This window comes from Mauremys reevesii, linkage group 6 (genome assembly GCF_016161935.1).
Source record: "Mauremys reevesii isolate NIE-2019 linkage group 6, ASM1616193v1, whole genome shotgun sequence".
Lineage (NCBI taxonomy): Eukaryota > Metazoa > Chordata > Testudines > Geoemydidae > Mauremys > Mauremys reevesii.
The window spans coordinates 17,334,189-17,348,271 of record NC_052628.1 but is presented as its reverse complement, the minus strand read 5'-3'; the positions used below and the strand labels follow the sequence as shown (position 1 = coordinate 17,348,271).

General features: G+C 43.1%; 1 protein-coding gene across 9 annotated transcripts in view; it reads right to left on the bottom strand.

Moving 5' to 3' along the window:
• DCC (DCC netrin 1 receptor) overlaps positions 1–14,083 on the bottom strand; it is a 555,466-nt gene that overhangs the window by 300,697 nt on the left and 240,686 nt on the right. The window lies entirely within an intron of this gene.

The window sequence follows — 14,083 nt, the reverse complement described above, 5'->3', positions numbered from 1 at the left end:
GTGACCCCCTCTTGCTTCCTTGGGATTTGAATTTTCCCATCAGGCGAAGGCCTTGGACTGAGGTGACCCGGGGGGGGGGGGGGAAGATGAGAGGAAAAGACCCAGGGAGGACAGCCTTAAGTAGTCTTGGTTGCTAGGTTACTGGTAGCTAAAAGGGCTCTGGGTTGGGGGCTTGTGGAGTGGGAGGGCCTGGGCTCCTCTCCCCAAAACCCCCTTGGCAGTCCGGGATTGTGGCTGTGACCAGGAAGCCACATGTCACGGAGTGTAGGGAAGACAAGGCCCTGCACCCCTGGCTTCCTGCAATTCACCACGACTCTCAGTCAGCCAGTAAACCAGAAGGTTAATTTAGACGACAGGAACGCAGTCCAAAACAGGTCTTGCCGATGCAGACAACAGGACCCCCTTTAGTTAGGTCCATCTGGGGGCCTCAGGGAGGCCACAGCCCTGTTGATTGGGTGGGTCACCCCTCTTTATTTCCTAGCCAGCTCCAAACTGTAACTCCCTTCAGCCTCTCACTCAGCCTCCCCCCAGCTCCTCCCCCAGCCTTTGTGTCCTTTGTCCAGTTTCCCAGGCAGAGGTGTTACCTGGCCTCCAATCCCCCTCCTGGGTCCTCATGTTACATGCTCAAGTATGGTCCCTTCCCCAATGCAGGAAGTCCCAGCAAAACTCCCCTGCAACCTTCCCAGGTCAATACTCCCCACTCAATATTCAAAGAACACATCAAGAACATTCCCACCTCATCACACCATGCTTCCCAACGAGACCCTGAGTGGAGACCATTACACCATCTAGCTTCAAAATAAACACATAAAAGAAACAGCTGAAACAGTGAGATTTTTAACAATCTGGCCAGCTCTTCAATGACTTCCTTCACTGCTTGTAATGCACACAACTCTTTTGGTATAACACCTGGCACAAACAGCTGGGATAACAAGGTCACCAATGAAATCAGCAAACAGCTCAGAAAATGTTACCCAAAGAGCAGTTCAGGAAGAGCTACCTCTTCCAGATGTTCTGGCTGCTTTACAGCCAAGGCACAGCCAAAGGCTGCGTGTACCCAGAGCTGCGCTACCATCCCAGACAACAGTGCATACTGCATCTGTAGTACATGCATGGTGCAGGGATCTTTTGTGTGGTTTAATCCAGCTGAGCACAAAAGTCAGGGAACACAAGAATGAGAGCACGGCAGATAACTGGACGGCAGTCACAGATTGGAAAGATTGTTCACTGAAAGCACAACCACTATGACCCAAAAGCACAGATTATATCAGCATTACTGCACATCAAAGATAGTGTGTGCCAGGGTTCTGGGGGCTTAAATGGTATCTGCCAAAAATAAGACGAGAATATGGCTATAAAGCAGCAACTGTAATTGGCTAAGACATGTTTAATGGTAAGGAAAGAATGCCCAGTCAGAATAAAAAGAGGTTTTTTTCCCCCTACATCACAGAAACGACTGCTTTAAAAAAGCCCATGAATCTGTGGCAGAGTAAGCAAAATCATCACAGAACTGGAGGCTTTCCAGATGCCCTGTGCAAAATGGACATTATCCACCAAGGTATCTCGAGAAAAGTGTTTTTAAAGGAGAGAGATTTGCAGTTACTTCGACCTTCAAGACTTTTAAAACTAAACCACATGACTGCACAGAAGGAGAAAAAAGCCTGCCTATGGGTTCTTTGAAGAGGTGTAATGCAATCAGAATGAAGTGTTGTAGTGATCAGCAAGGGACTCGGATGTCAGGGATGTTATCTGCAAGGTGGCAGGTCAGTCTCAACTTGCTGCAGTTAACCTATCTCTGCAACTGTGCTAGGAACCAGGGACGTTCTTCCTCATTCTCAGTCTTCCCAGAAGATGATGTGGATTGGGGCAAATGGCGGCACTGAAGCTGTGAGATGGGGACCCTGAAATAACCTCAGGGAGAGGCCATTGGCCTAAAGGCAGGACTGTTTATTTACTCACAAATTTCATTTCTGTATAGACATTTCTACAGGTCTCATCTCCATCACATCCAACTAAATGGACGAGTGGTGCAGCATCGTCAAGAAACTGCTGATGGCCTAGGGTGTGCAATGGGTTTCAGGGGAAAGGGAGATGAAGCTGTCATGAGGGCAAAGTTTTTTGGGGGTTCAGATTCTGCAAAACTCCAACCTCCTGCAGGGAATGGATGGTGCCAAGCCCTATGCACCAACACCAAAAGAAATCAGATTTGGTTAGCTCATGCAAACAGAACCCTGCTCATCCCATAATAGGCAGATGTACTACTGCCCCCTAATGACTGGCTTACAGAAAATAAAAGCTCAACTACTGTTAAGAGGTAAAGGATAATAAGACCATGATCCTGTAAACAGTTGTGCTTACACTGGCATATGCTTAACTTCACACACATTGAACTCAATGGACCTACTCACATATGTTGAATTAAGCATATGTCTAATGTTTGAAGGATAGGGACCCAAATGGTTATAGCCTGTATTTCTTGAGCCAAAGTTTAAAGGCATTAAATGAAATCTGTTCACAATCTTCCTTTATGGCTTTTTTTTTTTTACTCAATCAAAAGATCTGCAAGATGTCTAAGGCAGTTGATTCCCAGATTTCATGTTTTTGTTTTCAAGTATTACTTGCCAAAATAAGTATCTGAGAGGATTCCCAGCGTGAAAGAATTATTGCTTCAAATTTACTACAATTCACCCAAAATCCTAACAGAGAATCAAGGTACAGTGACAACACAAAAGAGAAGTGGCAGAGATTTGTAAGGTCTTGATACAATGTGAAAAGACATGTAAAAACATTTCTTATTATACGCTGTCCTCTACAATGATACAATTGGTAGCTGCAGGTTCTGTTATCAAAATGACACAATGACAAAATGCATATTTTTAGTTGTGTTTGCTACATGTTTTCCTAAGATAAAATTCTCCTAGAATATTGAATTTTACAGACATAAGAAGGAAACCAGCTGAGCTAATCTATACCTTAATGAAACTCACTGTGTCCCATTAGAAAAGCAGTTTCTTTTAGACAACAGGAAATATATATAGCAGGTTACGACACTAATGGTTTTGTTAACATTATCTACTTTCACATAGATTTAAAAAGAATTATACATTATAATGGTAGTGGCTGCTATCTTTAAAGTTGCTTCTTTTTATAGGATGTGGAACTTGCCAAACCAATTTGCAGCAGCCTCATCAGTGAAGTGCAGACCCCTCACATCTGGTCAGACGGCAGTCATCAGTGATGTGTGACATTGTCTGTCTTTGGCCGTAACCACACGTGCGATCCTCTCACTGACCCCAGGTAGGAAGACTGGCTACGCATTGACTCTAGCCCATTCCAAATCAGTTCACCAGGGCTCCAGAGTGGTGTTGCAAATCAAAGCTGGGTACATGGGTGATTGGGTCAGTTATAAGAGACTTGTTTCTAACATCAGCCGCAGACCATTCTTCACAGCACGTCGATATCACAGAGAAATCGGAGCAAGGCAAGTGGCCCCACAATGACAGCGTGCTCTTGGATGGTCAAAAAGGTGTGTGTATAGTGAAAGGTCGGTCATCTGCTGTTGTCAAGTCCAGAAACACAGAACCTGCCTTCATGTTTTTCTGAAATCTGTCTTTGACTAATATTGTCAAAGCTAGAATTTGTTTGCAAGTGGTCCGACTTCTCCAAAAGCCTGCTTGCTCAATGCTGAGTATTGACTCCATTTCTGGAGAGATGCACTAAAGAATGAGATGCTCCAGCACCTTGAATGGCACAGACAGAGATATTTGTTGATAGCTTGCAATGTTATGTGGGTCTTTCCCCAGTTTTGGAACAGCAATTACATATCCACCGTGTCTTCAGAAATCAGTGGATCAGTGTTCTTCTCGCACACTCCATGAGTACCTGATTTGTACTGGGGTAATTGATGATCCAACCAGTGGACCACATTTGAAGTCCTTTTAGGGCTGAAACTTGGTCACTTGCCAACCAAAATTCCTGATGTAATTCTGCCCCGTCCTCTCCCCCCAGTGTTTTAGCTATTAGGCTAAGGGCGGAGAATAGGGATTGTTGACAACCAAATGGAGCATTATCAGCAATTAAAAGTTGCTGAATGGTTTCCATACTAATTTTCTCCTTACAGTCACTCATAACTTTCAAAATGTTAACCTATCAGGTTGCAATTTTCCAGTGTCAGTATCTGCACAGCAGTGATTATTAAGAACATAAGAACATAAGAAAGGCCAGACCGGGTCAGACCAAAGGTCCATCTAGCCCAGTATCTGTCTACCGACAGTGGCCAATGCCAGGTGCCCCAGAGGGAGTGAACCTAACAGGCAATGATCAAGTGATCTCTCTCCTGCCATCCATCTCCATCCTCTGACAAACAGAGGCTAGGGACACCATTCTTACCCATCCTGGCTAATAGCCATTTATGGACTTAGGAGGAGGAAGAGTAGAGATTGGGGTGGGAAGAAACATTTAAAATATGGTTTCAGCCTCCCCAGCTGGGAATCCTGGGAGCAACAGGGTGGTCCGGCCCACGGACTGGAGTTCTTTGCCCACCTCCTGGCCCTTTAACAACCGGTTCTCCACTGAGGTCTAATTTTAGCAACTGGTTCTTGGGAACCGGTGGGAACCGGCTCCAGCTCACCACTGGCTATGTGTACTTGATTAAGAGCTTGTCTACACGATGCAGCAAAGGACACCAGAGGGCCGTGATTTGTGAAGTGCACTAACATTCCGTGCTCTAACAGCCCCATGTAGACCTTACTGGAGTTCTCTAAAAGGTACCTAGTTCGGGTTAACATAGTACTAAACTAGATACCTTTTAGATCGTACCAGCAGGTCTACATGGGGCAGTCAGAGTGTAACACACTAGTGTGCTTTACAAGATACACCCCTTTCGTTTGCTTTGCCGGTGCTGTGTAGACAAGCCCTACCCTCCTGAGAAGTGTACATGGGCTAAAGCAAGGGCTTCTGTGCTCCTAGGCTTCCTGAGCCCCCTTCTTATGAGCTCTTCAATCCCCAGGATACTCCTCTTGTCCTGGTTCTCCTAAATGGCTAGGAATCTCCTTAGCTGTAGATTTGCTGAGGCCCACAGGAGGGAAGTGCCCATTTTTAAGTTTTGTGGCATCCCACCAGAATGTGAGTAGCGCTGCCATGTTGTGATTTGAGTAATGGAGAGTTTCAACCACAGAGGACCCACTACTGCAAGAAACTTCATCAGCAGAATTCATGTCAAGGGAGATAAATATTATTTTATATATAATTCATATATTAGTGCAATTAATTTTTAAAGAGATGATAACATGATTTATCTCCCCCCCACATCTCCAACTCCTTTCCTTGGAGGATCATAATCATAGTGCTGTGGTCTGAAGTGCTGGTTTTATTTCTTTTCCGGGATAGTGCTTTCAACTGGAATAGCATTTCCTCACAGAAAAATTGGGGGATTAAACAAAATAATCCTTTCCTTTTTCAATATTCAATGTGATTTTATTTTGAGCAGTGGTGTCAAAAAATAGAAGTGTTGATATTTTGGCTGGGGTTACAATTTCTAATCATCTAAGGAGACAGACTTAAAACAAGTCTATAATTATCACGGAGTCTTAAATAATTGAACAGTGAGACACAGAGACACAGCATGGGGGGATGTTTATTGTGTAATAGCATCCCAAGATTCATTATTTATAATTATGATGATGATTATTAGTCGTGTAAGTTTTACACTATATCACTTGTAAATTACATGACTGATTCTTATAACCAGAGAGGTTAGAACAACACTGAGTTAATTTGCCTTCTATTTATTATAATCCCTCATCTAAAATTCAATATAGGAAGAAATGGTTCTATAGCATGTGAAAAAGAAGAAAACCCCATTTATTAAAGTGACGACTTCTAGAGCTCGCTTTTAAAAATCATATGTTTAATTATGCCTCTGCTCCTTTTCCCACTGAAGTTAATGGTGGCAAATCTCTCATTGATTTCTAGGGTGCAGGATAGGGCCTATAAATCAGTATGGAATTAGAAACACCACTAAAAAAATGTGATGTTTAGGGCTGGACTGTGATACCCTCATGCACATTACATCATGAATAGTTTGAACTCAGTGGTGCTAATTGTGGTATAAGCTACTAACCCTAGGTAAGAGTTGGAGGATCTGGTCCCAAGTATTTAGGTAAAATATACACTATGCTGACATGAACATTGTTAGTCAGACTTGCATGTTAAAAAGGAACAGTTAAATCCATATCACCTGTTGATACAATATACTTATGGGGGGGAAAAATGAAACAATGTTCAAGTGGAACATGATTTCATTGGTTAAAGAAAAGGAAATCTCAACTGGGATATGTCAAACTGCAGCTAAAGTGGTAGATGGATAAAACAGCTTTCTTCAAATTTCTTATGAAGCACAGCTCATCACAAATTGCTGGCAGGTGGAAGTGATCACAAATCCTGCCAGTAAAATTATTTTACAGCTATTCACTGATGGGAAAAGGGCACCAAGATTTTACTGCCAGCACTTTTCCACTATTCAGCAGTTAAGGTAATATCTGTAATATCAAGTACCATGGTCTTTGTGATATTGAATTCTCTGTGACCCTCGCAGAAAGTAACTACTCAGTTTACAATACAAGACAGTGGATTAAACAAAAATTATCTAAGACACCCAGGTATTTCTGAATGCTCGCTTTTAGCCCTGAATATTTGATGTCAACCTGCAACCATGTGTTGTTGGTTTTTTTGCCCCTCCTTCTCCACCCCCAAAAAAATTAGAAGTTGCCCTATAACACATGGGAGAAGTTGCAGTTTTCTTTTTTTCAAATGCTTTAAACAAGTCCTTGGCTTTAAGACTCAGACTGGAAGTGTTCTGGGCGGAGTAGTTAAGTCTCCTTGAGATGAAGTTTTCAAATATTTACAATTAAGCAGGGCTTTTTCCTTTTTAAAGTGTGGATAAACTTTTCATTTTTCATTTGTACAAAGATGAAAATAGCTCTGCATTGTTCTTAAAATGTTGGATGAATATTCCGCTCCAAAGGGCAATGTAATACTCACGCATAGGCTTTTGGCAAGAGAGTGGGAGAAAGTAGGAACATTTTTATAAGGGACCTACATGAACAAGCACAGTATTATAGCTTTAGTTTGAATACAGTAGAATACATAAGACATTTTCCAGTAAATGAGATTTTAAACAGGCAACTGCTAGAAAAATTAAAGTTAATATTTACGCAAACTTTAGAAAAGACAATGCATTTCATTAGCTCCGACTGCCATGTCTGTTGCAAGATGCAAAAAAAAAAAAAAAGGAATGGAAGCATGGTCTAACAAATAGCACAGAGAAAATCTTCAGGGAGAAAGGGAAGAACCATTAAAAAAAAAAGCCTCTTAAGAGCATGCCAGGTAGAGACATGACAAAGGCCAACAAACAACAAATGGAGTTTGCCCAGCTAGTGGAACATGTGCAGGAAATGTAAGAAAAAACAGAACATGAGAGGTTGTCTGTTGGAGCAAAGGAATTAAGGAGATAGGTAAGTCATACTTATTTCCAGGGATCTGTGTCCAAAGACAGCATTCACTGTTTAACTCAAGATCTAAAATACTATTAAGTTTAGAACTGATTCAGGAGATTAATTCAGGGACACAGACAGTTTGTTTGTTAGAGCCAGGTAGTGTAGTGTAGCCTAGCCTAAGGGGAGAGGTAAGGGGTCAATTCAAAGACAGACCACCCCCACCACCTGGCAAGAAAAAGAAAAGAGGATGCATTGTCATTGAGTCATGGCAAGTATCCTCTTTGACGTGAGCCCCAACCGTTGAGATGGGCCTCATAAAAGAGACTGAAAAAGCAGATATGGTGTTTGGTGAAAAAGTCCTGCTTAAAGGAAGAATCAGGGTGGATTCTATAGAAAGAAAGGGATGTACCCTGTTTTCTCAGCACAGTACAGAGGATACCAATTTTGCTGCTTCTAAAGTGAAGGAAGAATTGGAGAAGAAGGAGAATTTAGTAGAGTGCATCATTGAACCAAGAGAATCACTATGGTGCCTATTATGAGAATGGAAAAAGGCTCACCTGAACTCCGATTGTTTCTCCAGGAAGAGGGGTTTTTTTTTCCCCAAAAAAGGGGGAGTTTTTGTTTGCACCAAGAAGCTGAAACCACCCAATCTATGGGTAAAGTGAGGCACTGTCTGAAGCTCATAATGGGAAAGTAAATCATCCCCTCACAGGGGCGGAGATCTCCCTCAACCATTGTGCTGCACTGGAATTGTGAAATTATGTGAATTGTGAATTATGAAATCGTTAATCCCCAAAGGTCACATTTGTGAATGTGGGGCACAGAGCCTTTTCAGCAACTAGTGCAGGACCATGTATCTGCTTTCTGGCAGACCACAGAGTTCATTGCCTGTAGAACAAAATGCAGGACTTTATTTAGTCTACCCTACCATAAGACTAAGATGATAGGAGAAGAAAGAGGAGACACTCTCGCATGTACATGTTGAAAGGAGAGGTGTGAATAAGAGTAATTCCAGAAATCTCCTAGAGAGGAGGGAGAAATACAATACACATGCAGGGCCCTATCTTGTGTTAGCTCTTTTTCTGAGAGGCACTCAAGTTTTAACATGATAGGAGCTTGATTAAAACATAGATCAATTAGAAACTGTAGAGTAGACAGTTATCCTATTTTAGGGGATGCGTTAGTCAAAGAAGAACTTCAGAGAAGTCATGTGCTTCTCCTTTGTTGACTGTTCATGCCTGTCACTTAGAGGGTTGACAATAGAGATTGAGTCCATTGTAATCAAGACTAAACCTCTTCTTTGATAAAGAAGAGGCAAGTAAAGAGACGGCCCTTGGGAATGATTCTGCAATGGGGGAATAGAAAAAAGAACAAAACATAGCATCTCCAGCAAATGGAAATACCCCTCCCTTCTACACAACCCCAACAACTGGAGATGGAGGGGTCTAAGCATGTTTGCTCATTGTTGTTGTTTTGTTCTTGTTTCTTTAAACAGGAACCTGCTTCTATCATGAGGACAGTGCGCCTGGTTATAAATTTGCTAATATTCTTAAATCTCTTCCCTTAAGAAAGTCTGCAAAAATACACACAACATTTGAGGTAAATGAGAACGGTAGAGTTCATTTAAACCAGAGTTTATCATGCAAGCCAGAACCTACAGGGGTTCATGCACTAGTACTGATTGCAGTGGGTGTGAGCTTTCAGAGTTCAAGATTATAATTGCATTTGGACATTTCTTTCATCAGATGTATAACATTTCTTCACGTGTATTCCATTTAGCCCTAAATAAATGAGCTGACTTATTTTGACAAATTTGTGAATCCAACCTAAATGTAATCAAACAGAAAGGTCTGCAGAAATCTATAGCTTTGGCCTGGTCTATTCAGAGTGATTTGAAGGCCTGAATTATTCTATACAGGAGCAACTCAGCACTTTGTGGATGATCTGCATATAAATAATCTACCACCATGGCTTGAAAGAGTGACAGAATGCTGCACTTTTTGCAACCCTGGAGAGCCATTTGTTCTGTCTAAGACTATTGCCACAACACACTCCCTTCTGCCTGCTTTTCAAGGATTGCTTCTTAAGTTTGTACTTTTTCAGCTGATTGTTCTAAAACAAACCTCAAAAGTTCTACCCTGCACTGCATACCAAAGCAGGAGAGCAAACACATTCCAGTCTATTTTATACATAGAATTACCTCTTTATGTGACTGCTGTTAGTTTATGCATGAGCTGATTCTCTGGGGAACACATTATGTCGCTGGCAAACATTGGCTATTCCATGGAGCATTAACCATCTTATATAAATCCAAAAGAACTTCAATATTTCCATTGTTGTCGGCATCATATCTCATGTGCAGCAATAAATGGGAAAATGTCATTTTAAATGGATATAGTTTTAAATTGAAGCATTGCCAAAATTTGAAACAAATGCTACCAACTGGCGCTACTAATGACTATTTGGTAGAAAGTAATTAAATCTATATGAAAATTAATATATTATGTTTTGTTATTATCACAAAGGGACATAAGGCAACACTAGCCAGTTACTTTGGTTTTTTTTTTTTTTTAATTTCTTCTTTTAATAACAGATCTAAAGTGTAGCCATGGTTCATAACAAGGGCATCAACAAATTTTAATCCAGGGGGAATTCTGTGCCATTGCATATGCACAGAATTGATGTCCCCTGTAGATTTCTTTGCTTCCCCACTGAAAAATGACTTTCTGACAGGGAAGCAAAGGGAAGACACAAGAGTGGTCATGCAACCCTCCCCAGCAGTATGTTTCGGGTGCCCAGGGCAGTCGGCAGAGAGGTAAATCACTGTGAGGAAGAGGGAGGGACTGGGGAAGACCCAGATGGTGACTCCTGCCCTGTGCCAGGCTCAACTGCTAGTCCTGGCTGGGCTGGGTAGGATGGGACTTCCTCTTCCCCTACATGACATCGGGGGCTGTGTCAGACCCACCCCCAGATTTCTCCCTCAGCTGTAGAAAGCTCTGCACCCATCGTTCCTCAGCTGTAGGGTGAGGGGGTCACTATATAGGAAGCTGATCCCCCATCCACCCAAACCCGTGTATCCCCAGACCCTCCCACCAAGCCTCCCCCACACACACCCAGAACCCCCCTCGATGAGCCCCACTTCCCCCTGCACCTGGACCACCCCAACGAGCCACCCACACCCAGATCCCCACCCTACCAAGCCCTAACCAGCTGCACCTGGATCCCCACACCACCACTGATCCCCACTCCCCCAGCATCTGGACTCTCCACTGAGCCTCCTACACCCAGACATCCCTGCCGAGCTCTATCCCCCCACTCTGAGACCTCCCCTGCTGAGCCCCAACCACCTTCATCGGGACCCCCCTGCAGAGTCCCATTACCATTGCACCCAGAACCCCCCAACAAGCCCCTGTGCATCCAGATCCCCCACACCTGGATCCCCCACTGAGCCACCCACACCCAGATTGCCCCACACAGAACCCTCTCCACCCACACCTGGATCCCCCTCACACTAAGCCCCTTCACACTTGGATCCTACCTTTATGAGCCTGCCTGCCCACACCTGTTGCACCTGGCTAGGAGGGGCAGGGCCCTGGGGTGTTTCTGGGGCAGGCCCGGTCTTTGAGCTGTCAGAGTTGGGTGCAACCTCACCGTTGAGTCTGTGTCCCAGGAGGGAGCTGCACAGTGATCTCCCATCTCTGTGCATGCCATGCTAGAGCCTCCACATTTATTTGACAAATAAAATTTGCAGAATTTGCCAAATTTTAAAATATTATGCACATAATTTTTATATCTTTGGCTCAGAATTTTTAATGTTTTGTTGCAGAATGTCCCACGGAGTAAAATTTGAAAAGGCCTGATTCCAATATCACTTAAGCTGGTGTAAATTAGGTGGAACACCACTGAAGTAATCAGAATTTATTGTTGCAAATGGGATCACGATCAGGTCTTAGGTATTTCCATGGAGACTATTAACATGGTGTCTCCAATGCAGCAACGAAAGGCAGGAACAATAGGGAAGCTAGCGAGTGTTACTTAGGACAAGAAAAGTAAGATTGCAATCCACATTGGTTGTAGAAAGTGGCCACCAACACAGAATTTAGTGATGCCAAATTAAGCAACATTCTTCAGTAATTCAGTAGAAAGAAATCCAAAGAGATAAGGTTCCTCCTGACTGGTTTATGTCAGCTTAATATGCCTGCATTTAATTGCCCATTGCCAATTAAGTCCAAATGCAATGCAGATCTCTGATAAAGATAAAAGGACATAAGTTATAACTTTTGGCAAAAGAGTGTATGGAAACTGAAGTAGTCAAGCATCACTGAACTGAGCAAATGACTGGACACATATCCCTAGTTAAGCTACGTCTCCGTATGGCTACATTTTGCTTTCCGTGGATACATAAGGCAATTTATTTTTTAGGGGAGAAAACAAAGTTTGTACAGGACAAAATAAATCTGTACAACAATATGGCGTAGGATGTTAAAAAGAGAGCACCATTTTGATGGCTATTTGATAAATAGAGGGCTAGATTCTCGATTGCATCAGTATCTGTTATTTACAACAGTGTAGGGAGCTAAAAGAGAGACGTTTGCAGCTCCTTGATTCCGGGGCCAGTTCTGTGCAGACCCCAGTATGGTTTCAAGCAGACTCAGAACTATGCTGTTGACTGTGGTTCCAATCAGCTGGGGATCATTATGCTACAGCCCCATCCCTGCCTCTCTCAGACATGCCCCTGGCATCCCCACTCCATAGAAACATAAGAATTGCCTATTTGGTCAGACTCAGGTTCCATCTAGACCAGTATCCTGTCTCTGAAAGTGGTCAATAATGTAATGGAACAAGAGGAGGTAATATAGATGCTGGCTTTGCCTGCTCTACACCCAGTGGGGACTACTCGTGCTTGGGGAATCCCCAATTGCAGAGATCCAGCTGGCTTCCACAGGGGTCACAACAAGGGAGAGTATGTGGCCCTCTAAACCAAGAAAATAGTATCAATTCTCTATCTATATTAACATAGACAAATGTATAGTCCAGGTGCGGCCAAACCACAGCTCATGAGACACATGTGGCTCTTTTACAGTTAAAGTTCAGCTTGCGGAGCCCCCACGCCCCACTCCATTCTCCACCTACCAGACAGGAGGCGGGAGCTTGGGGTTTCTGCCCTGTGGCAGGGTGGTGGGGCTAGAGGCTTCTGCCATGCAGGGAGGGGGTCTTGGGGCTTTAGCCCCGCAGGGAGGCATTGGGGCAGAAGCATAACACCCCAGCAGGTGCCGCCCTGTGGGGCAGGTTGTGTGTGTCTTGCGCTCTCGAACTTCTGAAGTTTATCATATGTGGTTCGGAGGATCAGTAAGCTTGGCCACCCCTGGTATAGTCTCTGGCTGCACATAGTATATCTAGATCAGTTTGTCTGCTCTATAGTCCATTCACAGAAAAGACTCCTGAATGAAATGTTATATCAGTTTTCATCCTGTATCTATATATTTTTAAAGATAAAATATACATCAGCTGTTACTCTAGTTCAACTTAGATTTTACATTGTTTCCAAAAGTACATTCAGTGCCTCGTCATTCACTGGATTTCAAATGAATGTCTAATATACCATTTTTAACATTCCATTTTGAACCTGTGGAATCCTAGGAACCCATTTAATGAAAAACCTCTCATGGCACAAGTGCTGCATTGTATTGATCCTATAAATCAGTCATGAGCTAGAAGCCCAGCAAGAGAAAAATCAGGCTGGGATCAAAAAAAAAATTCTTACTTCTTTGATATGCAAGTGAGTATTCCAATCTCATTCTTGAAACCGAGTACAAATGGCACATAAACAGGAACAGACAATATTTGGAAAAGAAATTCAAGCACAAAGGGATCAAGCCAGGGGAAAAAGTGTGGCCTTCTATCCAGATACACATTTTTTTTCCTGGATGGTGCTAAAATAAGAACGCACAACCAAATGAGTTTGAGGGGCAGATAGGTCTGATACAAAGGGTCAACACATTTCTATGCCTGAAGGGAGGAGTTTCTCTGTGATTCTTAGAACTGTGAGGAAAAAACGTATTTTTCAGTTAGCTGGCAGTTAGAAAGTAATAATAATAATAATAAAAATGGTCCAGGTCAAACAAAACATTATGTTTTGGGCTTTTTTTTCCCCCAAGCAAAGCCAATGAAGGGCTAGATTCACAAAACTGGTGGTGGTGGTGCCACTCTTATAACCTTTAGCTCAGAGATTGGATGGAGGAGACCTAGATTTGAATCTCTGCTCTTGAGGAGGGACCTGAACCTAGGTCTCCCTCCTTACAGATGAGTGCCCTAGCCACACAGCTGTATAGTCATTGTCTTGCTCTGTGGCCCAATGACTACTCAAGTATTTTACACAAAGTGGAACAGCTTCAACAGAATAACCAATGGCCCAGTGGCCAGGGCATTCACCTGGCGGGAGACCTGGTTTCAAGTCTCTGATAGGGTGCTTGATGGACGGGTGGCATAATAGTTAGCACATCTGACTTGCAGCCCCTTGCTTTTTCTGACTGGTCAGCAGAGGTGCCTGGTTTCTCATCTTTGGCTGTGAACCTTCTGGCCTCCAC